Consider the following 25,263-nt stretch of genomic DNA (forward strand, 5'->3'; position numbering starts at 1 on the left):
AAATGGCTGCAAAAGAAGTTTTGGAAAAGCTTCAAAAATCACCAAAGTCTTTAAAAACCTCAAAAAAGGCTACTATGTACACTGCGTTCTATGAGTTGCTCCTCAAAGTCAAGTCGCAACTGTATTAACGGTGTTAAGAAAAAGGAAACAAACTTGCAAGACGTTTTCGTCTTGCGAAGCAAGCCCATAGGGAAATTCGTCTTGCGAAGCAGCTAAAAAACGGAAAGCCCTTTTGTCTAGCGAGTTTTCCGTCTTGCGAGGCATTCGTCTTGCAGGGCACCACTGTACAAGGCTCCGAGCTCCTTGGAGCATGTGCAAAGTCTTAACTACACACATCACAATGGTACTATTGGTTTTACCTTTACAAGATCCTTGATGACATCCATTTTGTTCAGTAAAAGGCAAACCACAATGAATCTTGCATAATAATGCAGCTTCTTAACTACCAATTCAGGCCTGGGAGGGAAGAAAAAAAGAGGAAAGAAAATTGGAGAAGGGAAAATTATTTAGCAGATGGAAGAGAAATGAAGAGGAACATGGCTCCTGTGAAGGAATATCAAGTGATGCCCATGTTAGATTTTAATCGCAGCTGTAGTATAGGCAGAAAATATTTCACTTTCAGTGCATGTAGAATTTGTCAGTGTTTGAAAAAGAAAAGGTTCTGACCTCCTTTTTACTCCTTTGCCTAGTCCTCAGACCTTAGTTGGCACAAAGAGTCCTTAAGAAAGAGTACTTTGCAGAATGCTACTTTTATTCTCAAAAATCTCAAAAGTCTTCTCCTCCAACCACGACCAACAGCTTTTACACACAGCAAACGCAACCAGCTTTCTACCATCCATCCAACCAACCCACACCAACACTAACATTAACCACTCTATATATACAGGTACAATTTGGTGAAAGGTTGCATGAGTCATTGTAGGCCGCTGACTTAGTTCTTTTAGCATTAAAGAAACAGCGGCCAATTTTTAGCCATGACAGAATTATTGGAGCTTGAGAGGACGAGTGCTTGGAGGACCAGAGATAATTTACTCTGGAGGTCTACGTGCCTCTCTACTACCTGCCAGCACAACTATCAGGCCAGTGGGAGGGATCATAGCTCTGGAGAACAGGATTTGCATGCAGAAGGTCCCACATTCAATGTCTGGCACTTCCAGCCAAATGACTCAGGTGGCTGCAGATGGGGAAATACTTTTCCCTGCCTGAGACCCTGGAAAGCCATGGCCAGTGAGATCGACAAATAGTTTGGCTTGGAAAAAGGCAGGTTCCTCCGTTACTAAATCCAACTTCTGACAGAAAGGAACAAAATGGCTGGATTTAGAGCATGCAAGAAGAAAGCTTGTATCCCTTAAGAAAAGGATTGGGTAAGCTTCAGTCTGTGGGGCAATCTTGGCCCCCAAGGCTGTATTCCCCAAACCATGCCTACCCAGCCACCCCATTAGCTGGCATCACTAGTGACAACATATGATGGGAGGTAGGGTTAAATCCTGCAATGCCTGTGGCATGCCTTTTCCCACCAGTTTTTTATACTATAAAGCACTCAGCAACCCTCAGGTGAAGGGCAGTGTACAAAACTAACTAACTAACTAACTAACTAACTAACTAACTAACTAACTAACTCCCACTCTTCAGCTGATGAGAAGTTAAATCCTGCTCAAGCTTAGCAGGATTGCATGAAAACCCCTTCCTGAACCAGTTTCAAAACCTTATTTTCTTAAAACTTATTTCACCGACCTCCTCATACCTCCCCTTTCTGCATTCCCATTTCAAAAATTTAGTTCAGCAAATCCTCACACTTAATTTTGTCTAATTATCATCCTTACTTTCCTTTCACTTAATCTTTACAGCTGTACTCCATTTGATTTTGAAAACCACATCATTCTAAGATTCATGAATTTTACAATATTTCTTAAGATAATTCTTAAATTTCTTCCAATCTTCTTCCGCCGTCTATTTTCCCTGGTCTTGGATTCTGCCAGTCATTTCTGCTAGTCCCATGTAGTCTATCACCTTCATCTGCCATTCTTCCAAGGTGGGTAGATCCTGTGTCTTCCAATACTTTGCGATGAGTATTCTTGCTGCTGTTGTAGCATACATAAAAAAATGTTCTGTCTTTGTTTTGCACCAATTGGCCAACAATGCCCAGGAGAAAGGCCTCTGGTTTCTTAGGGAAGGTATATTTAAATACCTTTTTCATTTCATTATATATCATTTCCCAGAAAGCCTTAATCCTTGGGCACGTCCACCAAAGGTGAAAAAAAGTACCTTCAATTTCTTTACATTTCCAACATTTATTGTCAGACAAGTGGTAAATTTTTGCAAGCTTGACTGGGGTCATGTACCACCTATAGATCATTTTCATAATATTTTCCTTTAAGGCATGACATGCCGTAAATTTCATACCGGTGTTCCACAACTGTTCCCTGTCAGCAAACATAATGTTATGGCCAATATCTTGTGCCCACTTTATCATAGCTGATTTCACTGTTTCATCTTGTGTATTCCATTTCAACAGCAAGTTATACATTCTTGACAAGTTCTTAGTATTGGGTTCTATCAGTTCTGTTTCTAATTTTGATTTTTCAACCTGGAAGCCAATTTTCCTGTCCAACTTAAAAACCTCCATTATTTGATAATAATGGAGCCAATCTTGCACTTTGTCCTTTAACTTCTCAAAACTCTGCAATTTCATTTTATCCCCCTCTTGTTCCAAATTTTCCCAATATTTCGGCCATTTGGCCTCCATATTGAGTTTTCTCACAGCCTTAGCTTCCATTGGCGACAACTACCTCGGGGTTTTATTTTCCAACAGGTCTTTATATCTAATCCAGGCATTATATAAAGCTTTCCTAACAATATGATTTTTAAAAGCTTTATGGGCCTTAACCTTGTCATACCATAAATATGCATGCCACCCAAAAATATTGTTAAAACCTTCCAGATCCAAAATGACTGTGTTCTCAAGAAGCAGCCAGTCTTTCAACCAGCAGAAAACTGCTGATTCATAGTAGAGTTTGATGTCTGGCAGGGCAAATCCCCCTCTTTCTTTTGCATCAGTTAAAATCTTAAATTCTTTTTATTTTTTATTCTATAAAGACAGACACACACATAAAATAAACAAAACACAGGCATATAAAGAAAAAAGAGAAACTTACCAACAAAAGCAAAAAAAAAAAAAAAAAAGGTACACAAAATTCTTATTTTCATAGTTCTCTCATAACATAGTTCTTTCTTTTGGGACTTCCTTCAGCCTGGCCGCAAATCATACGAAGCAAATAAATAAAATCACACGTTTCATCTTTTATATTGTCGTTATATCCAGTTTTGTTCCCTATTTTCCTTATACAATAACCTTAGTCTATCACAGTACATCTCTAAACCCCTTTAGCGTTATTTGTCCATCACTGATGTTTTCCAGATAATTTACGTATTTTCCCCAGTCCCTGATGAACACTTGGTCTTTTATGTATCTAATTTTTCCCGTTAATTTATCTAGCTCTGCATATTCCGTTAATTTAGATCTCCACTCCTCCACTGTTGGGGTTTCCTGCTGTTTCCATCTCTGAGCTATTAGGATCCTTGCTGCCGTAACCGCATAGTATACCATTCTACAGTCCTCCTTTTTTATCTCTTGTTGTAATATTCCTAATAGGAAAGTTTCTGGTTTTTTTATGAACGTGTACTTTAATATCTTTTTCAATTCTGTGTATACCTTTTCCCAGAACTGTTTTACCCTTCCACACTCCCACCACATATGGTAGAAGGAGCCCTCTGCATCTTTACACCTCCAACACTTGTTATTCACTTTATACATTTTTGAAAGTTTCACAGGTGTCAGATGCCACCTATAAAACATCTTCATAACGTTTTCTTTTATCGCCGTACACGCTGTAAAGTTCAATCCATCTTTCCATAATCTTTCCCAGTCCTCATATTGTATACTATGGCCTACGTCTTTTGCCCAACGGATCATCACTGATTTCACTTCTTCGTCTCCCAGATTCCAATCTAACAGCATCCTATATGTTTTAGATATGTTTTTCACTTTGTTGTTTATTATTTCCGTCTGGAATTTTGAGTCTTTATCTGTCAGAGCTGCTTGAAGATCCTAGCTCACACAGGATCACGCTAGCCAGCGATCATTAAGTAAAAGTCTTTATTGAATTACAGTTTCCATTCTCACGCTGCTGCGCGCAACTCTACGTCTAGTAGCTAGATCGGCGAAGCTCCGTCTGAGTCTCCGCCCCGTGTTCACCAACTTAATATCCTAGCCTTGCTCCACCTTTTCCGCCTGACTGTCCTCCTCTGGGTCCCTCTACCCCCCGGGGTTTCTTCCTTCCGGGATTCTTCTGACGCTGACCCGGACCCTCCTGTCTCCTTGCGCCGGGCTTTAGGACCTGGCTCTCTTTCGGGGCTGCTTACTGCGCCGCCTTCCTCTGCATTTGAACTTGGCGCGCGCGCCCAACCTTCCACTTTCCTCTTAACCGTTTCTTCGCTCCCCGATGGAGGTGTGGCCACTCCTGACTCATGCCCTCCCTCCTGTGGTGAGCTGCCAGCGCTTCCCCCCTGGCTCCCTTCCTCTTCCCTGCTTCCTGGCGGTGACGCTGGTCCCGATTTCCAGCTGCTCTCCCCTGAGTCCCCTCTGGCTCTATCTTCCTGGGGTGCCCCCCTAGACTCCCCCCTTGCCCTGGCCACTGGTGCTCCTTTCTGTGAATCCTCTGATTCACTGGAAAGACTAGGAGATCTCGGGTCGTCGTCATCACTCATCTTTTCTTCTGCCTCCTCCCCTTCGCTCTCTGTTTCCTCCCTTGCCCGTGCCTCTGCTCCTAAACCCCTGACATCCATCCCCCCCTCGAAGCCCTCCATTCCCCCCTCCCCTCCTTCCGGTGCTGGAGCTGGGGGCTGCTGTTGCAAAGGGACGAACGTCGGATATCGGTCGCTTCCCGTGGCGGGCCTCCATCTGAAGTCTCGCGGGTCTTCCTCCCTGCTCTCGTCGACAACGGTCACCTCCGCTTCCATCTCTGTGCCGCCGTGCTCGAAACCAGGGTCGTCCCCGAAAACGTCCATGTCCGTCTCTCCCTCACTTCCTCCTGGCGGTGTTGCTCGTCCTGGGCCTTCCAGCCACCGTCTGCGGAACTGCTCCTCTGGTCTATCGTCCCACCAATACGAGGGTTCTGATGCAGATCCCGAGGGTGACCCCTCCGGGGAACGGACGTCTTGTGTCGGGTCCTCGTCCGAGTCGAACCCCCGGAAAGTGCTGGCCGAAAGCGTGGGCGTGAAAAGCCAGTCGTCGAAAAAGTCTGCTGGCATAGGTCTATGGGGAAAGAGGGCATGAAACTCGTCCTTGAGGAGAGGTTCGTCCAAGGCGTAGCCCGGCACCCAGCTGTTCGCACTGGCCGGGGTGCCCTCCTTGGCGAGAAAGTATTCTACCCCCTCTTCCCCCCATCTGGAGTCCAAAATCTCCGTGACTTCGTTGATGCGCTCCTTCTGTGCCACTCCCGCGTGCCCTGTTCTGTCTCTGACCGGACTCGGCGCTGTTCCGGGTTCCTGGAACCTGTGCGGTGCCTTGTAGGGAGTGAGCACCGATCTGTGGAATACCGGATGCATTCTGGAACCCTCCGGAAGTGCCAGTCTGAAAGCTACCGGGTTGACCTGCTCTTCGACTTGGTAGGGCCCCAGTTGTTTATGCCCTAGTTTCTTCTTGGCCAACGACCTGGCCGGCACTGCGTGGGCTGCTAACCAAACCCAGTCTCCCACGTGGAGCTCTTCGCCAACCCTTCTGTGCTTGTCCGCTTGTACCTTGTATGCGTGTTTGGCCAGCTCCAGGTGGCGCCTCAGCTGATCGTGGACTTCCTGCAGCTCCGACGCGAACGCATCTGCTGTCTGCGGCTCCCCCTCCCCCCTTCTTTCCAGTCCCGGGAAGGTTCTGGGGTGCCTCCCGTTGTTGGCGAAGAACGGCGTGACCCCCGTGGACACGTGCTTCGTGTTGTTGTAGGCGAACTCGGCAAGCGGCAGGTAATCCACCCACGTCGCAGGCTGTTGATTTGCATAACATCTCAGGTACTGCTGCATGATGGCATTGACCCGCTCTGCTTGCCCGTTGGTCTGCGGGTGTCTCGCCGACGCCAGGTTGATCTTGACGTTCAGGAAGCCCATCAGCTTCTGCCAGAAATTCGAGATGAACTGCCGCCCCCGGTCGGACAGAATAGACCGTGGCAGACCGTGAACCTTGAACACGTGGTCTATGAACAGTTTGGCGGTTTGCTCCGCCGTGGCCACCTTAGCACACGGAATGAAATGCGCCATCTTGGAAAACAGGTCCACCACCACCAGCACTGCCGTCTTGCCCCTCGAGCTGGGCAGATCCGTGACAAAGTCCAGGGCCACCCTCTCCCAAGGTTCGACCGGAGTTTGCAGCGGTTCCAACAGTCCGGCCGGCGGTTTGTGCACTGGTTTGGCCCTCTGGCAGGTGTCACACCTCGCCACGTAGTCTGCGACCTCCCCTCTCATTCCAGGCCACCAGAAATCCCTGGCTACTAATTCCACCGTCTTCTCCTTGCCAAAGTGCCCGGCCGTGGGCGCGTCGTGCAGCTGCTGCAGCACCTTGGCGCGAAGGTCGTCTCCCGGCACGTAGATGGCCCCCTTACGGATGAGCAAACCATCTCGTAGCTGGAAACCGTCGGCCGCAGCCGTGCCCCTTTGCACCTCTGCCATCTTTGCTTGCGCGAAGGAGTCATCCTGCAACGCTCGTCGCACCGCCTCCAGGTCCACAGTGGCCGCGGCGCACGCCCATACTGTTGGTGCGAAGATGTGCATGGCGGCCGCTGGCGTTGCGTCCTCCAGATACTGTGGCTTACGGGAGAGGGCGTCCGCCATGATGTTAGTGTCCCCCGGGACATACTCTATGCGGAAGTCGAAGTTCGCAAAAAACTCCGCCCAACGTATCTGCCTCTGGTTTAGGAACTGTGCCGTGCGCCAGTGCTCCAGATTCTTGTGGTCCGTGCAAACCTGCACCGTGTGCTTGGCGCCGATCAGGAAGTGCCTCCACGCTTTGAACGCTGCGTGAATGGCCAGCAACTCCCTGTCCCAGATGGTGTAGTTCTGCTCGGACTTGCTGAGCTTCCTGGAGTAAAACGCTGCCGGTCGCCACACCCCCTGCTGGTCCTTTTGCAGCAGGACCGCCCCCACGGCTCTGTCCGAGGCGTCTGTCTCCACCCTCATCGGCCTGCTGGGGTTGACGTGAAGCAGCTGCTCTTCCGACGCGAAGAGACGCTTGAGTGCCTGAAAGGACTGCTCCGCCTCCTCTGTCCAAACGAACTTCTTTTTCTTGGAGCTAAGCGTGTCTGTGATGGCCGCTGTCTGCATCGCGAAGCCCTTGATAAACTTGCGATAGAAGTTCGCAAAGCCGACAAACCTCTGGACCTCCTTCCGGTTGCGTGGACTCTTCCAATCCAATACCGCGCGAACCTTGGCGCTGTCCATGGCGAGCCCCTTGTCAGACAACTTGTAGCCCAGAAAATCCACCTCCGTCACGTCAAATTGGCACTTCTCCAGCTTGGCGTAGAGCCTATGTTGCTTTAGTCTGGTCAGCACTTCCTTGACGTGTCTGTCATGCTCCTGCTGCGATTCCGAAAAGATCAGGATGTCATCTAAGAAACAGACGCACGTCTTGTAGAGAAGTCCCGCCAACACGTGATGCATGAAAGCTTGAAAAACGTGGGAGCCATTTTGCAATCCAAAGGGCATAACTCTGTATTCGTAGGTACCCAGTGGCGTGAACATGGCCGTCTTCCACTCATCTCCCTCCCGCATACGAATGAGGTTGTACGCCCCTCGCAGGTCTAACTTGGTGAACACTTTTCCCTTCCGCACCTTCGCCAGGAGGTCGTCGATTCGGGGCATGGGGAAGTCCGACGGCTTGGTCCCATTGTTTAAAATGCGATAGTCCACGACCAGTCTTTTTTGGGGCGTGTCTCGCTTCTTAACAAAGAATACTGGGCTGCCCCCCGCTGCCTTGGACTCTCGGATGAAACCGCGCTCCAAATTATGATCTATGAACTGTTTGAGTTCCTGCAGCTCGTCCTCTGACATGGAATACAGTTTCCCCGTAGGCAGCGCCACCCCCGGCAGCAGGTCAATCTTGCAGTCATATGGTCTGTGAGGGGGCAGCCTGTCCGCCTCCTTCTCGCAGAAAACTTCCAAAAATTCTGCGTACTTGTGGGGAATCGCTTGCAGCGTGCCTAGCAGCAGCTGTGACTCCTCTTCCTCTCCTTCCTGCCGGGGTACGATGCAGTGTTCAGCACAAAAGGAAGAGCCGAAGATCAGCTGCCTCTGGTACCAAGCCAGCGTTGGGCTGTGCTTGTCCAGCCAACTCATTCCCAATACAATGGGCGTATCCGATAGTTGAGTGACATTGAAGCTGATGATTTCTTTGTGATTTCCAAGTCGCATCGCCATGGGCGGCGTCTGCTTCACCACTTGCCCCCCTAGCAACTCCCTGCCATCCACCGTGACAACCTGCAGGGGCAGTGTGGCCGGCAGCAACTGTATAGCGTGTTTGTCGACAAAGTCCTGCCCTATAAAGTCCGCATTGCTGCCTGAGTCAATGGTGATTGGCACGTCAGTGGTGATTCCATTGGGCAGCTGGAGAGATGCGGTGAGCCTCACCACTGGTTTGGGCGGGAGGGGGTTCACGGGCTGTAAAACCTCTGGGGACTGCGTCACTAACACGTCTGGCTGGGCCCCAGGGCCTCTTCCTCCAGCCAGACTGCGTCGTTTCCCTGCTGTGGTCCCCCTTGCTGCGGTGCTGCAGTCACCATTGCTGAGGCTGCAGTGAGCTTGTGGAGCCTCTGGGGACACTCTTTCGCCATATGCCCTGGCTCCTCACAGACGTAACACTTCCTGTTCCCTCTAGGAGGCTTCGCTTTCACTGCTGCCGGTGCTAGGGCTCTGGTTGCTGACTGAGCCCTTGCACCTCCAACCTCCATAGGTTCGGCTCCTCCTCCTGGCGGAGGCGTGGATTGCGCCCGCGCTGCTTCTCTGGGAAGGAAGGAGGGGCCCCTGGCTGGTTCGCGCCCTTCACGCCCTTCGTCCCTGCTCCACGGACGTCCTTCCAGCCTCACCCCCACTGCCAGTGCCCTCTGAACGACCTCCTGGGTGGTTCGGGGTCTCTCCCCCCTCGCGATCTCATCTTTAATCGAGTTGTGCAGCCCCTCCCAAAAGAGGTCTCTTACAGGAGCCGAATCTCTGTCCCATTCCAGGGCACTGACCAAGGCGAAAAAGCGGGCATGATACTGCCTGACGCTGGCCCTCCCTTGTCTCAGCCCATGCACCTCCTTCCGTGCAAGATCCACGTCAATACTTGATAAAAAACACCCATCCATCGCTTTAATAAAGGCATCTGCATTCTGGAGCGCCGGATCCTTATCTCTCCATAAATTGCGTAGCCATGCTTTCGCCTCCCCATGCAAATGGGACATGATGAACCCCACTCTCTCTTGTTCATCTCTAAAGTCTTTATGCAGCAGTTGCAGTGCGCACAGTACGTCGGCTCTAAAGTTGGGATACTGTTGCAGGTTCCCATCGAAGTGAGAGACCAGCCCGCCTGTCCGTCTCGCCAACCCAATTCCCTCCTGCCGGGGTGTCTGCTTTGTCAGCACGTCTAACCTGACCTGGAGATCCCTGCAGGCGGCAGCTGCCTCCTCCTCTCTCTTCCTGGATGCGAGAGCCTCGGCGTTCAGTTGTGCCACTGCGTTTCTGAGTTCCTCTATCTGCTGCTCAGCCGTCATGTCGTCTGCCGTTCGTGAGCTCGCTAGTAGGCACCTGTTTCTCTCCCCTCCTCGAGGCTGTAGATGCCCACAAGAGGGAGACGGAGCTTACTGTCAGAGCTGCTTGAAGATCCTAGCTCACACAGGATCACGCTAGCCAGCGATCATTAAGTAAAAGTCTTTATTGAATTACAGTTTCCATTCTCACGCTGCTGCGCGCAACTCTACGTCTAGTAGCTAGATCGGCGAAGCTCCGTCTGAGTCTCCGCCCCGTGTGCACCAACTTAATATCCTAGCCTTGCTCCACCTTTTCCGCCTGACTGTCCTCCTCTGGGTCCCTCTACCCCCCGGGGTTTCTTCCTTCCGGGATTCTTCTGACGCTGACCCGGACCCTCCTGTCTCCTTGCGCCGGGCTTTAGGACCTGGCTCTCTTTCGGGGCTGCTTACTGCGCCGCCTTCCTCTGCATTTGAACTTGGCGCGCGCGCCCAACCTTCCACTTTCCTCTTAACCGTTTCTTCGCTCCCCGATGGAGGTGTGGCCACTCCTGACTCATGCCCTCCCTCCTGTGGTGAGCTGCCAGCGCTTCCCCCCTGGCTCCCTTCATCTTCCCTGCTTCCTGGCGGTGACGCTGGTCCCGATTTCCAGCTGCTCTCCCCTGAGTCCCCTCTGGCTCTATCTTCCTGGGGTGCCCCCCTAGACTCCCCCCTTGCCCTGGCCACTGGTGCTCCTTTCTGTGAATCCTCTGATTCACTGGAAAGACTAGGAGATCTCGGGTCGTCGTCATCACTCATCTTTTCTTCTGCCTCCTCCCCTTCGCTCTCTGTTTCCTCCCTTGCCCGTGCCTCTGCTCCTAAACCCCTGACATATATATACCCTCTTTCTTTAATATCTTTACTGAGCATCTGGTTGACCTGTTGATGGCTAAACCAATCATACACACATTCTCTGATCTTCTCGTAAGGTTTAATTCTCCATTTCCCATCTACTTTAGTTACTAGCTGGTTGTATGTTGCCCAGTTACCTCCCATGTTGATGGTTTTTCTGCTTATTATTTCAAGTGGTGCTAGCCAGTGTGGTGTTTTCGGTTCCAGTACATTTTTATATCTTTCCCACACTTCAATTATCGGTCCTCTGAAGATATGATTGCTAAACCCCCTATGTACTTTCGTTTTGTTCTTCCACAGGTAGGCATGCCAACCGAAGTGGTTGTCGAAACCCTCCAGATCAAGTAGCTCCGTGTTTTCTAGTTTAACCCAGTCTTTTAGCCAACTTAAGCATGTTGCCTCATAGTATAGCTTAAGATCTGGCAGGGCAACCCCCCCCCTTTCCTTTACATCCGTTAGTAGTTTAAATTGGATTCTGGGTTTTTTGCCCTGCCATATGAACCTCGAAACTACCCTCTGCCATTCTTTTAGAGTCTTGCTCCCTTTTATTATGGGTATGGACTGAAATAAAAACATCAGTCTTGATAGAACGTTCATCTTGATCATGTTTATTCTTCCCCATATTGATAGTTTTAGCCGTCCCCATTTTTCTAAATCTCTCCTTATTTCCCTCCACATCGGCTCATAATTGTTTTTATATAGGTCTATATTTTTAGGTGTTATCCAAATGCCGAGGTATTTAACTTTTTTTGCCGTCCCTATCTGCAATTGCTGTTGTATTAATTCTATTGTCTTTAGATCCGCATTCTTATATATCATTTTTGTTTTTGTCTTGTTTAATTTGAACCCAGCCACCTCTCCAAATGATTCTATTTCTTTCATTATCTCTCCTGTTGATGTTAATGGGTCTTCCGTCATCACCACTAAATCATCGGCAAAGGCCTTGGTTTTATATACATTCTGACCTAAAGTCACACCTTTTATGTTTCCATTTTTCCTTATAGAGTTTAGGAGGATTTCTAACACTGTTATAAATAGTAACGGGGAGAGTGGGCATCCTTGCCTTGTACCCTTCCCTATCTTAATCTCTTCCGTTACTATACCATTTACAATCAGTTTGGTCTTCTGGTCCGTATATATTGCTTTCACCCCATTGTAAAAATCACTGCCTACACCCATGTGCTCTAGATTTCTCAGCATAAAGTTCCATATCACATTATCAAACGCCTTTTCGGCATCGATAAACATCATTATAACTTGTTTGTCAATCCTAATAGATAAGAATTCTAGCATGTCAATAATATGTCTTATATTATCTCTCATCTGCCGACCTGGCAGAAATCCTGCCTGATCCTTATGAATAACATCTGCTAACACATCTTTTAACCTTCTTGCCAGGATTCCTGCGAATATCTTATAGTCTACATTCAACAGTGAAATTGGTCTATAATTTCTGACTTGGGTTAGATCCGAATCCTGTTTGGGGAGGAATGTAATATACGCCTCCTTCCAGGTTTCTGGGATTTCCCCTTTCTTTAATATTATGTTCATTGTCTTTTTCAGAGGTTCAACCAGGACCGATTTCATTTCTTTATAATAGCCGGCCGTGAATCCGTCGGGGCCTGGGGCTTTTCCTCTCTTTAAATCTCTGATTATCTCCTCTATTTCCTTAGTTTCAATAGGTGTATTCAGTCTTTGTTTTCCTTCCGTTGAGATTTTTTGTCCCCCTTTGTCTTTCAAAAATCTTTCTATCTTCCTTTGTCCTACCCTTTCTTGATCTTTATACAGGTTTCTATAGTAATTGATAAACTCACTCCTTATTCCTTTAGGGTCAGTTCTTTCTTCCCCATCTACCATTATTTTATTGACTATCCCTTGTTCTTTCCTTTTTTTAATTTGCCAGGCAAGCCATTTGCCTGGTTTGTTAGCAAATTCAAAGTTTCTTTGTTTGAGTCTTTTTATGTTCCACTCTACCTCCCTGTTTATTATTGTGGCAAACTGGGATTGAAGGATTTTTATTCTTTCCTTTGTTTTTGGACAGTTGGGTTTCTGAACTAATTTTCGTTCATTTGCCATTATTTGTCTTAGAATTTCCTCTTTGTTTTTTTCTCTATTCCTATTTTTAATTGCGTTCTGTTGAATAAAAAATCCTCTTATAACCGCCTTGCCTGCATCCCAAACTATGTTTTCTTTTGTTCCTTTGTCGCAGTTATCCTTAAAGTACCCTGTCAATTTTTTCTTTGCCATTTCCACCACCTCTTGATCATCCAACAAGTTATCTTTTAGTCTCCATCTATAAGATCTTTTCTCAAAACTTTCCAATTCCATCTCTAGTGGGTTATGGTCTGACATTACTTTTGGTCTTATTTCTATAGATTTAATTCTTGGACACAATTCTTTTGAAATCCAGATCTGATCTAATCGAGAAAAAGATTGGTTGGGTTCTGAATAAAAGGTGAAGTGCTTTTCTAGCGGGTGTCTCAAGCGTCAAATATCCACTAACCCGCAGTTTTCCACCATAGAGAAGAAAGATTTTGGTAACTTCCCTTCTTTGTTTGTTCTATCTCTAAGTCTATCCATCTCAAGTGAAACAACTGCGTTCATATCCCCCATTAGTATTATTTTTTGATCCGCATATTCCATTAGTTTTTCTTCTAATCTCTTAAAAAATTCAGTTTTGCTGCCGTTCGGGGCATATATCCCCACTAACAGTAGCTTTTCCCCCTGCCAATTGATATTAACCGCTATCATCCTCCCCTCCTCATCTTTAAATATTGTTTTAGCTTCTATCTTATTACTGATGTACAATACCACACCTCTTTTTTTTGCCTTGTCCAAGGCTTCATACTCATTTCCCAACCGTTTATTAATTAACACTTTTCTGTGTTTTCTGGCCACATGCGTCTCCTGGAGACAGATAATATCTAGGTTTTTCCTTTTTAAACATTGCTCGATTTTATTTCTCTTTCTTTTGTCATTCATCCCGTTAACATTCCAATTCCAGATTTTTAACCCCATAGCCCCTATACTTTCCTTTTATTATTCTTTAAAGTTTTCTTATCTATTGTATATTTTCTAGATCCTCTGTTTCCTCTTCTTTTTCCTCTTCCTCTCCCGACCCACTCTCCTCCTCCTCCCCCTCTTCTGACACTCTTAGTTCTCCTGGTGAGGCTCTCTCCGCTCTTCCTATTTCCTGAACTTCCGCTTTAAGTTCCTTGTATTTCCTAAGGAATTTCCCGGTTTCTTCAAGGTTTATCAACTTGTGTCTTTTACCTCTATATGTAAATGATATCCCTTCCGGGAATTCCCACCTAAACTCAATCCTATTTTTCCTCAATGTTTGCACCAAGGGTTTATAAGAATCTCTCTTTTTAAGCAATCTTATTGGGACGTCTTTAAAAATAATTATATAATTTCCATCTATATTCAATCTCTTTTCTCTATTCCTTTGGAGGATCCTGTCCCTCATTACTTTGTCTTTAAATGTAATCAGACAGTCGCCTGGAAATTTCTTTGCTTTTGTTACGTTAACACGCATTCTAAATGCGTTCAGTATGCTGTTGGCCATTTCTTCTACAGACAAGCCCATCCATTCTGCTAACTCCTTCGTCAATTTTTCTTTAATATTCTCATTCTGTGTCTCTGAGACTGCTCTCAGCCTCAGGTTCACCTCCCTCTGCCTCAATTCGTTCATTGCTATAATGTCTTTCATCTCTTCCTGTGTCTTACTTATTTCCATCACTTCTAATTTGATCTTTTCCTTGTCTCTTCTGACATCTCTTAGCTCCACCTTTGTCTTTTTCAAACCTTCTTCTGTGAGCTGCGTTCTCCTAAATATTTCTTTTATTTGGCCCTTAATTTCATTCACAGTTTCCTCCATTTTTTTATCTAATTTCCCAATTCTGTTGTCTACCGATTCTAACTTATGTTCAACATTAACTTGGCTTTGTTTGATCTCTGCAAACATCTTCAGAATATCTGACTTAAAGTCTGTCTCCTGTTTAGAGCCTCTCCTCTCTCCTGGTGTTCCCCCATTAGTTCCCTTCTTCCCTGTATGGGACATCTTGTACTTTGTATAGTCCCTCTCCCCACCGTCCCTTTCCACCCAAATTTGTCTTTCTTAGTCCCTCCCACAGTTTCTTTGTGTTCACTTTCTTTCCTTATTATGATTTACCTTTCATACCCTGTTTGCTTTCTCCAAAACAAGATCGGTAGTCTTTAGATCTGTAAACAATAAACCATAAACCCGTATACAACACTCCAAAACAGTAGAGCTGGTTCCTAGTAAATCCTCGCAGTCCCGATCGTAATCTTATTTGTCAATCAATGTCCTTTTCTAATACAAAAACAGTTCCTTTGGGTATATGATGTTTCCCGCAGCAAACTGAGGTTTCCAGAAGTAGATGCTTCTTCCCTTCTCCCAGTCCGCTAGTCCACCTGCTACTTAGTCCAGAGATTAAGTGAACTTCAGGAGGTTTGATAAGAAGGAGGGGGGGTTAGGTAGGGAGAAATGAAAATACGGCAAATATATAATGGGGGAGGGAGGGGGGGAGGGGAGCCGGGAAGGGGAAGGTTCAGACGCAACTCATACCCTCCATTTTGTCCTCAGAAGCTCTCCAAATTAACCCCCACTCTTGTCCCAAATCCGCACCAGCTCTTATCAAGTCTTTAAACTGTCCTCAAAGCTCGCATTTCCAGCCCTTGTTTCCATATGCAGTTCCCGATAAAATATATAGTTCTCTGTAAAGCGCAGACACGTAGTACCGTCCTTTTTCCTTCTCCTCTACACAGACGCTGCGCTCCAATTTCAAATGGCGGCGGGGCTTCTCTTCCGGGATTTCTTACTAACACAGATCTCGCTTGTAGAAAAGCCAGGGGGATGTCCCCTCTCTTCTTTACAGCCTCCTGCTCGCCAAGGACATCCACTTTCCCTTTTCGCCTGGACCCTTTCGATTTTCCTTTTCCCCTCCAAGGTTGTTTTCTTCCCCTTCTTCCTTTATAACAGCATTATTTTCGTGAGGAGGGGGAAACCGAGAGGGAACCGCGTTACCGCCCGGGCAAATCACTCACTTTCTTTTGTACTGCGTTCCCGCCGTGTCTTAGTTGATTTCGGCTGTCAGCTGAACTCTATTCACCTCTCTTCGTTACTCCGAGATTTCTTTGTTTCCCCTCTTAACCATAAAGTTACAAGTATCAGAGTTCTTTTTTTTTTTGAAAGCGCGCCGCTCTTCCTGCAAGCGCAGGGCTTCGCTATCTGAAGGTAAGAAAATGGCTCCCCTAGACCCGTTGAATCTTTCCGCATCAGTTAAAATCTTAAATTTTATTCTGGGTTTCTTGCCCTGCCAGACAAATTTCGAAATATCTTTCTGCCACTTCTTGAAACAATCCATCTTGTCCACAATTTGCAATGTTTGAAATAAAAACAACATTCTGGGCAATACATTCATTTTGATCACAGCAATACGGCCTAACAATGAAAGCTTCAAATTTGACCATATTTCTAAATCCTTTTTTACTTCCGTCCAGCATTTCTCATAATTGTCTTTAAATAAGTTCACATTTTTAGCTGTCATGTTAATACCCAAGTACTTCACTTTCTTAACCACAGTTAAACCTGTTTCATTCTGGAACCTCTCCCTTTCAGTAGCTGTTAAATTTTTCTCTAATACCTTAGTTTTTAATTTATTCAGTTTAAATCCTGCGACTTGAGCAAATTCTTGAATTAATTCTAAGACTCTTTTGGTACTAGTGTCTGGCTCTTGTAATGTAAGTACCAAGTCATCTGCAAATGCTCTCAGTTTGTACTGTTTAACTCCGACCTGTACCCCTTTAACCAACTGGTCCCTTCCAATCATGTTTAGCAGGACCTCCAGGACCGATATAAAAAGCAATGGGGAGATTGTTGTTGTTGTTGTTGTTGTTGTTGTTGTTGTTGTTGCTGCTGCTGTATTTATTTATACCCCGCCTTTTTCCCTAATGGGACTCAAGGCGGCTGACAACTAAAATAGAAACAGCTATAAACATATTAAAAAACAAGCATTAGTAGAATATATATATGTTTGTGTGTGTGTGTGTGTGTGTGTGTGTGTGTGTGTTAAAAGCTGTATTATTTTGGAATACACACACACCATTAAAATAAAAAACATCACAGCACCAGCCCTTTCCTTAAAAGTAAGCAGCCATAATAGGAAAGACAGTTCCAAAGGGCTGATTGCAGCAAGTTGCTGATTCTGTAGGTTCACCCTATCTATACTGTAATTAGTTAATAGGATCTTATTTCCCAAATGACTCTGGAAAAATGGGCTTGTAAAGCTGGCTCGACACTCATATCATCCAAAAGATATCTGCTGTGGCACTTGGCTTAGGGTTCTTGCTTTTACCCTAAGTTCTCTACCCAAGTACAGAGTTGCCTTACTCATTAGTCCATGTATTTGTGTCTTTTCTTTCTCTTTATCTACTTGCTGGCCAAAGTGTTAGAGGGGCCATTACTTTGGAACGTTCAGCAGAGATAAACCATATTTCTGAAGAACACCCTGGAAACCCTGTTAATTCACAGGCTGGAATGTTACATCCGCTGGAAAGGGGGATGAGTTACTGATGGAAGCAGTACCCTGGGCAGTGATGGGCTCCTAAATATCCAAGTGGCTCCACCAAGCCAGGGTGGTAACTGGCTCTCCTCAACAGGAAGGGCTTATAAAAGACTTCTGAATGAACAGAGATGAGAAACCAGAACAACAACTCAATGCCAAAAAGCATCTGCACCCTCAATGTTGTGGGCCCAACTCTATGGAACTCCCCACAAGAAGTTAGACAGGCACTGTCCCTACTGAGTTTCAGACACCTGGTCAAGACCATTACGTTTCAGGAGGCCACTGCACCCTGAATGCTTCTCGGATGTTTTGCATTACTTTCTTTTTTCTTTTTAGATTCTTTAGGTTTCTTTTGGTGGTTTAATTTAGTTCTTAAATTATGTATATGGTATAGCTTATTGTTGTAAGCCGCTTTGAGATCTAGATGGTGAAAAGCAGGATACAAACTTTGAAATAAAAATAATAATCTGGAGTCTAAGAGCAAATGGAGAGCCACAGGTACCCATGTAGTACAGTTTTGGATAATAATAGGTTTCTCCTGGATCTGGCTCACATAAACTCTTGGCTTCTTCCTTGATTGACTCACTTGGCTCCTACTCCTGGGCCCTCATTCAACAGCTGCCTATTACTAATCAGGGATAGGGAACTTGTAGCCCTTCAGATTCTGCTGAACTGCAACTCCTTCACCCCAGCCCCCAGCTGGGGCTTGATGGGCATTACAGTCTAATGACATCTGGAGGGCCACAGGTTCCCCCATCCCTGCTCCTGCTGACACCTGCACCTCAAGGGAGGAGACACACAGGTAGCCAAGGGATGCCAACTGAACTGAAAGTGGCTGCCCACCGGACTTTCGGTTGATTCACAGAGCTGAAAGCAAGCGGGATTCAATCCTCAGGGGAGAATCCAGCTTCTCGGGGGGGGGGATTTGTATAGACGCTGCAAGCCCCCAAAAACCCCAGAAGGCAAATTCTGAGGGCAGGTTCCCAGCGAGCCGAAGAGCGGTCTCTCCGCCAGACAAAACATTCCTTTTAGGAGTGAGAGAGTTGGTGAGATCGAGACGCCGGCTTGGGGTCGCCATATTCTACTCCCGAGAAGTGCAGCCTCGAGCTTGCCCAGCACAGTGATCGACTCCAAAGGAAAAGAAATCCGCATTTGAATTGGTGAGAGACAAAAGGCTTTTAAATTTAAAAACAATTTGGATGCAGCGGGGTGGAAAAAAGGAGGTCAGCCCTGTCTGGGAATTGCATTGGGAAGCAGGACGCTCTTACGGAACAGAAAAGGCTTGATGTTCCCTACTGTGGAATTTATTGCTTTAAAGTAAACACATTTGCTGGAGAAGAGGATTATATATAATAAACTTAAAAGAGGTGAAAGCCTCTGTTTGTGGATATTAGCGATCTGTCTGGAATCTCTGCTTTTGCAGGAAGAGAACCTCCTGAAAACTTTTACTTTCAGTTTTAGTAACTGCGTAGCAGAAATTAAAACTTTGAAGTGCAGCCTTTCTTTTTAACTTTAAATGGTCCAAACCACAGAAGCTTGGAGATACTACTGAGACCAAATTGAAAGTAACTTGGATAATTATTTATATATTATTTTATTACTTTTTATTGCGGCTAATTTAGGGAAGTGTGGAGCGGAGAGTAAAACAATAAATCAACCCCTCCTTTCCTTCTTGGAGTGGATTGTTAGAGCTGGAGGACTGGCGTCTAGAGAGAATCTCCTATCCTCCTTTTGATAAATACACTGTCTTCCCTTCTGCTTTCTGGATTATTTTTGGATTATTGGATTGGCATCTTCTTTATTTTCCTCCTCTTTTGATTGATGGATAATTGGTCTGCGTGTGGAATTAGGCTGAAAAGCAGCTGAAGAAGTGGTTCGTTTTATATTTGGTTCTATTTTTTCCTTTGTTGGTGGACAGGGTTTTTTGGGGGGGTTCTTTTTTGGTTTTTTCTTTTTTTTCTTTTTCCCTCCCCCTTTTTATTATTAATTATTAATGCTGCTTACTTTTAAGGATTGGCCAAACAAGAGGCAGAAGGAAACAATTTTTATTTACATTTTAACCTTCAACTGGGTGGTTTTAGGGGCTCACTCATTGAAATTGTGGATTAGCCATTTAAGAGGCAAGAAAACTGCTGTGGTGATATCTAGTGGTGAAAGGGGGAATTACAATTAAGTAACTTCAATTACAAATATGCAATTAGTTATAAAATTACAATTAAGTAATGGCAGAAAAAAGAAGGTAGGAGATAGAGGGACACCACTAGAGAGGAGAGCATCAAAACAAGAAAGTGAGAATAAAAGTGAAATTTTGAAAATGTTTGCAGAAATAAAAAAGGACATCAAACAGAGTGAAAAAAATATTGAGACAAGACTGCAGCAAATGGATCAAAAATATGATTTGACAGTTGAAGAACTGAAAGGCCAGTTGAAGGAAATAACAAAAAGAACACAAAGTTTGGAGGAAGGAATGAAGCGGACAAAGCAAGAAGTAAGAGATATTAAAAAAAGAAGAGGAAAATGTTAAGACAGAAGTTTCAGAAATCAACAAAACACAAGAAGAGCTATGGGATGTGATTACTATGAATGAACTGAGGCAGAGAGAAACAAATTTGAGATTGAGATCTGTACCAGAAACACAAGGAGAAAACATTTTGGAAAAATTAACAACAGAAATTGCGCAATGGTTAAATATGGAAGCACAAGACGTGGCAAAAACAATTCAAAACACATTTAGGATTAAGACAAGAACAACAAAGGCAAAAAAATTCCCAGGAGACTGTTTGATTATATATAAAGACAGAGAAATGAGAAATTTGATTTTGCAGAAGAATAGAGAAAAAAGATTATGTATTGATGGAGTGGATACAATCATATTTAAATATGTCCCACTTCGGTCGTTGAAAAAACGTGACCAATATAGGACATTAACACAGATTTTGAGGAAAAATAATATTGAATTTAAAAAGGAATTTCCAGAAGGAGTCTCATTCTACTATAAGAAGAAAAAAATTAAATTTAAGAATGTGACACACAAACTTCTGAGAAGATATAAAGAGTTGGGAAAAGGAGAAGAGGCAGCAGCAGCAGAACCAGAGGAAGAAGACATTAATAAATCAGAAGAAGAGGAAGAGGAAGAAGAAGAAGAAGAGGAGGGACAGGTTTAAGAACCTTAAGAACTTTACTACAAAGGAGGCCAAAATGGCATTGAAATTATGGACATGGAATGTAAATGGCATTAACAATAGAAATAAAAAGAGCAGAATTGGACATTTTTCGTTAAAAAATATATTATCTGCTTACAAGAGACGCATGTAGCTAGAAAACATAGAAGAGTACTGATCAACAAAAAATTAGGAAATGAGTTTATCTCATCTGATAAAAGTAAGAAGAGAGGAGTGGTGATGTATATAAAAAATAAAATAGAGGCTCGACAAATCTTTAAGGACTAAGAAGGCAGAGTAATAGCAGTACAAGTCACCTGGCAAGGTGAAAAATTGATAATTGTCGGAACCTATGCACCTAATGGTAGTAAGATGGAATTTTACAAAGATTTGGAAGAAAAACTGTTTGAATTTATGGATCAAAAATTATAATTATGGGAGACATGAATGGAGTAGTCTCATTGGAAATAGATAGAACAAGGAAAAAAGAGAATAGGAAAGAAGGGAAGTTACCAAAGACCTTTTTCTCTATGATAGAGAATTGTAATTTGATAGATGTTTGGAGACTGAGACACCCATTAGACAAACAATTTACATATTTCTCAAAACCAAATCAATCAGCTTCTACAATTGACTACGTATGGCTTTCCAGTGAATTAACACCCAGAGTAACAAAAATAGAAATACAACCAAAGATATTTTCGGATCATAATGCAATTAGATGCGAAATAAAAGAATTGGATGTAAAGACCTTTCGATGGAGACTGAATGAAAATTTGTTAGAAGATGAAAAAACTAATGAGAAGGCTCAAAAGATGCTAACAGAATATCTTGTTAATAATTGTAATAAAGGAACTAAAATAAGTGTTGTTTGGGATGCTAGTAAAGCAGTTATGCGAGGCTTCTTTATACAAAAAATAGCATCAGGAATAAATTTAGAGAGAAAGGTAAAAAGGAGATCTTAAATCAGATTATGGAAAATGAGAAAAAAACTCATAAAAAATCCAAGAGATTTAAGAATTAATCAAAATATTAAGATGCTACAAAGCCAATTTGCAAATCAATCAAGAAGTGGAATGGAATATTAAAAGAATGAGACAGAAGAACTTTGAACATGCCAACAAATCAGGTAAATGGTTGGCGTGGCAAATAAAAAAATGGAAAGCTCTAAGTACAAAATAATATTGGATGGAAAAGAAGTAGAAAATCTGAAAGAAATTAGAAAAGGATTTGTTAACTTTTATAAACAACTGTATAAAAAAACTGGAAAGGAAGACGTAAAAAAGATAGAGGAATTCCTGAAACAGAAAGGAGTGCAACAAATCCTGACAGAGAAGAAGGAACGACTAAATGAAAGAATAGCGGAAGAAGGAATTAAAGAAGCAATAAAGCAATTGAAAAGTGGAAAGGCACCAGGGCCAGATGGATTTACAGCAAAATACTACAAGGAATTGAAGCACACCCTACTTGTACCGTTGAAAGAAGTGATGAATAATATATGAAACAATGGAGAAATACCAGAAACATGGAAAGAAGCATATATTACATTAATACCAAAACCAGATTCTGACTTACTACAAGTGAAAAATTATAGGCCAATTTCACTGTTGAATAATGACTATAAGCTATTTACTAGTATTTTAGCAAACAGATTGAAAAAAGTAATGAATGAGATAATACATGAAGATCAAGCAGGTTTTCTTCCTGGTCGCCAGATGAAAGATAACACAAGGAATATTGTGAACATAATTGAATATCTGACGGCCAGGACTGATAAACAAGCGAAGTTAATGTTTGTAGATGCGGAAAAGGCCTTTGATAATATATCTTGGGAATTTATGATAAAGAATATTGAATTAATGGGCATTGGACAATTGTTTATAAAAGGTATAAAAGCTATATACTCTGATCAAAAAGCAAAATTGATAGTAAATAATATAATAACTGAAAATATTGAAATTACAAAAGATACAAGACAAGGGTGTCTGCTTTCACCGTTATTATTCATATCGGTACTGGAAGTCTTTCTAAGGACAATAAGAGAAAATGAGAAAATAAAAGGAATTTCAGTTGGCCGGAAAGAACATAAAGTGAAAGCCTTCGCAGACAACTTGGTACTAACTATAGAAGAACCATTAAATAATGCCAAAGAAGTTATTAAAGAAATAGAACAATTTGGACAAGTAGCAGGTTTTAAATTAAACAAAAGCAAGACTAAAATATTAGTTAAAAATATGAAACAAGACTTGGTTGATATGTTGCAGCAGGAAATTGGTATAGAAGTAGTTTAAAAAGTTAAGTATTTAGGAATCTGGTTAACCACAATGAATATAGATTTATTTCAAAATAACTATACACCGGTGTGGAATGGAATTAAGAGAGACATGGAAATATGGGGAAGAATGAAATTATCATTTTGGGGAAGGATTTCAACTATAAAAATGAATGTGCTACCAAAGATGTTATTTTTGTTTCAATCAATTCCAATAATCCAGGGGGCAGCAACTTTTAAAGAATGGCAAAAAGCAATTTCAAGATATGTCTGGCAGGGGAAGAAACAGAGAATACAATATAAATTGTTAACAGATGTTAAAGAAAGAGGAGGCTTTGCCCTGCCAGACTTGAAGTTGTACTATGAAGTTGTATTATGAAGTGGTTTGCCTCTGTTGGTTAAAGGAATGGATGCTGTTAAGAAATACAGATTTGTTGGATTTGGAAGGTTATGACAATAGATTTGGTTGGCACACATATTTATGGTATAATAAAACAAAAATCCATAAAGGATTTGGTAATCACATATTTCGAAGATTTTTATATGAAGTATGGGACAGGTATAAAAACTTACTAGAACGTAAAACACCATGGTGGTTATCCCCATTAGAAGCTATGAGTGTGAAAAAGATAAATATGAGTAAAAATTGGGTTACCTATGAGAAATTGTTGGGGGGGGGAGGAAATAAATGGAAAATGAAACCATATGAAGAGGTTAAAGAATATGTAAATGATTGGTTGCACTATCGCCAAGTCAATGAAATATATAAAGAGGATTTAAAGGAAAAAGGATTTGATGATAAAAAAATCAAAATTTGAAATAGAAATATTAAACAATGAATGTAAAACAATGTCTAAAATGTATACAATACTGTTGGAATGGCATTTGAAAGATGAGGAAGTGAAATCGGTAATGATACATTGGGCAAAAGACTTTGGATATAATATACAGTTTGAAGAATGGGAAAGGTTGTTGAAGGAAAGGATAAAATTTACAGCCTGTAATGCTTTGAAAGAGAATATGATGAAAATGATGTATAGATGGTATATTACACCAGTGAAATTAGCTAAAATGTATAAGACAAATAATACATGTTGGAAATGTAAAGAAAAAGAAGGAACATTTTATCATATGTGGTGGGAATGTAAAAAAGTAAAGAACTTCCGGGAAATGATATATAATGAGATGAAAAAGATGTTGAAATACACATTCTTAAAAAAACCAGAAGCATTTTTACTTGGTATTATAGGTCAAGACATTAATAGGCAAGTTGTTAAATTGTTTTTATACGCAACAACTGTGGCAAGAGTATTATTAGCCCAGAAATGGAAACAAGAACAAATTCCGACGAAAGAAGAATGGCAGACGAAATTAATGGACTATGCAGAACTGGACAAAATGACAGGAAGGATTCAAAACCTGCGGGACCAGAAATTTACAGAAGATTGGAAGAAATATATGAATTATTTGAAGAGCAACTGTAATCAACAAATTACGCTACTAGGATTACAAGAAGTTTTGTAAGGAGAAATATACAAAGTGTTACAAAGTAGAAAAAGATAGAGATATTGGTTATGAGTTTGAAATGTAATAGGGAGGATACGAAATGCATACTGAGAGATTAGATTGGAAAATTTTCAGACAGGATTGATGGAAGTCAAGAATTTGAATAAGATGTAAAAGTATGTTTAATTACTGTTGAAAATGATATGTTAAAAAAGTAATAAAAATTATATTTAAAAAAAAGAAAGTGGCTGCCCACCAGCTGCCAAGTCACACAAGTTTGACAATCCAGCACTTCTCATTTTTAAATTACAAAAAACTCACAAGACTGAGGCATGGCCTGACCTGTCTTCTTTGTTGACTTGGGAGTAGTAAGACCTCTGGCAAATAGCAGAGTAGAAGGAAAAGGCTTCATTCAGGTAGCTGGTTTCAGACGTGCGAAGGCTGTGTGGGAAGAAACAAGAAACACAAAGGGCTCAGTGCTCTGCTAGATAAACATGTAGCCCTCCTGCCCTTGGCTGAGAGGGCTGCTCATCTCACAGCAGTCCTCCTGGCACGTCTGACATTCCACTGAACTTTTTGCCACTCTTAATTGCTAAGGCCAGCAAGACTTTCACTATAGAGAGACTGAGACAGACAGACAGACAGACAGACAGGCAAACAGACAGACAGACAGACACACACACACACACACACACTGCATCCAGGAAGGGTTGTCACTTGCTAGTAGTGGTAGTAAAGCTGCCAAATCTTGGAAGTGTTGTGGTTCTGGACAGTGAAGAGTTAACACTCCAGGAGCGTTCTTATCAACTGGGTGCACTGCCCACATGACCCGGGCATTTTCCTTTGATCTGTGCTCTCTGGGGGTTGCTGAGAGCAGTCTGTCTAGGAATGTGAGCAAGGTAGTTTTGTGTTGTTAGAGACAGAAAGCTGCAAGCATGCAGCTAGATTCTGTAGGTTTTTCTTTTCTGTTTTTGTATGCTTCTAAATAAAGAGTGATAGAATAGAAGCACTGGTGTCGAGCTGAGTTATTGAAGACACCACGCAGACACAGAAAAAGCCATTTTACGCTGCGTGTGAACTGT

At 43.1% G+C, this 25,263-nt stretch overlaps 1 long non-coding RNA gene across 1 annotated transcript; it reads right to left on the minus strand.

Annotated features, from left to right (window-relative positions):
• Positions 1-394: 394 nt before the first annotated feature.
• Positions 395-24,936, minus strand: LOC310697800. The gene is made up of 3 exons (XR_014521215.1): positions 24,903-24,936; positions 24,524-24,622; positions 395-456 (listed from the first exon to the last, which is right to left on the minus strand). It is a non-coding gene; the product is annotated as an uncharacterized lncRNA (long non-coding RNA).
• Positions 24,937-25,263: the final 327 nt, after the last annotated feature.

This window comes from Podarcis liolepis, assembly GCF_965112155.1.
Source record: "Podarcis liolepis genome assembly, chromosome: W".
NCBI classification, from domain to species: Eukaryota; Metazoa; Chordata; class Lepidosauria; order Squamata; family Lacertidae; genus Podarcis; species Podarcis liolepis.